Below are 1013 nucleotides of genomic sequence, written 5' to 3' on the forward strand. Positions count from 1 at the left end.
TGCAGTCCAGCAACGTTGAGTACGATTAGTACTTGGATGGGAGACCGATTGGGAACACCGTGTGATGTTGCCTATAAATTTTTTTATTTTTTGTCAATCATTAAAATCAAATTAACAACCATTTTGTTCTAAAAAAACGAAATGAATGTAACTGATTTAAGAATATTTTTTTTATTCCCATACAGGAGACTCCAACAATTATAAAGAAACTAATAGTTAACGAATTTTATAACTGTCAATTGACGGCCAAGGTTCTGTCAATCACTATTCAAGTTTCAGTGGCTATCAAATAACAGCCAATGTTCTGTCAGCCAGTACTAGGCTAATTATAAAATTTTCTCTGAATTTGATGCATGCAACATGAACAGATCTCACAAATCACAAGAATAAGAAAATCATTCTTAAAAAATCTAATAATCGGACAACGTCCAAATCACGTTGAAATTACCAGTTCTCGTCTGATCACTGAAGTCAAGCAACGTTGAGCACGGTTAGTACTTGGATGGGTGACCGCTTGGGAACACCGTGTGATGTTGTCTCTCAATTTTTTTTATTTTTTGTCAATCATCAAAATCAAATTAACAACCATTTTGTTCTAAAAAAACGAAATGAATGTAACTGATTTAAGAATATTTTTTTTATTCCCATACAGGAGACGCCAACAATTATAAACAAACTAATATTGAGCCAATTTTATGACTGTCAATTGACGGCCAATGTTCTGTCAATCACTATTGAAGTTTCACTGGCTATCAAATAACAGCCAATGTTCTGTCAGCCAGTACTAATTATAAAATTTTCTCTTAATTTGATGCATGCAACATGAACAGATCTCACAAGTCACAAGAGTAAGAAAACTATTCTTAAGAAATGTAATAATCGGACAACGTCCAAATCACGTTGAAACTACCAGTTCTCGTCTGATCACTGAAGTCAAGCAACGTTGAGCACGGTTAGTACTTGGATGGGTGACCGCTTGGGAACACCGTGTGATGTTGTCTCTCAATTTTTTT

General features: G+C 34.6%; 1 long non-coding RNA gene across 1 annotated transcript in view; it reads left to right on the plus strand.

Moving 5' to 3' along the window:
• The first annotated feature begins 408 nt into the window (after positions 1–408).
• LOC108684835 overlaps positions 409–1013 on the plus strand; it is a 1420-nt gene continuing 815 nt past the window's right edge. Inside the window, exons 1-2 of the long non-coding RNA XR_001931652.1 lie at positions 409–490; positions 653–952. This is a non-coding gene — a long non-coding RNA (uncharacterized LOC108684835). The remainder of the gene's footprint in view (positions 491–652; positions 953–1013) is intronic.

Source organism: Atta colombica, unplaced genomic scaffold, assembly GCF_001594045.1.
Source record: "Atta colombica isolate Treedump-2 unplaced genomic scaffold, Acol1.0 scaffold140, whole genome shotgun sequence".
Lineage (NCBI taxonomy): Eukaryota > Metazoa > Arthropoda > Insecta > Hymenoptera > Formicidae > Atta > Atta colombica.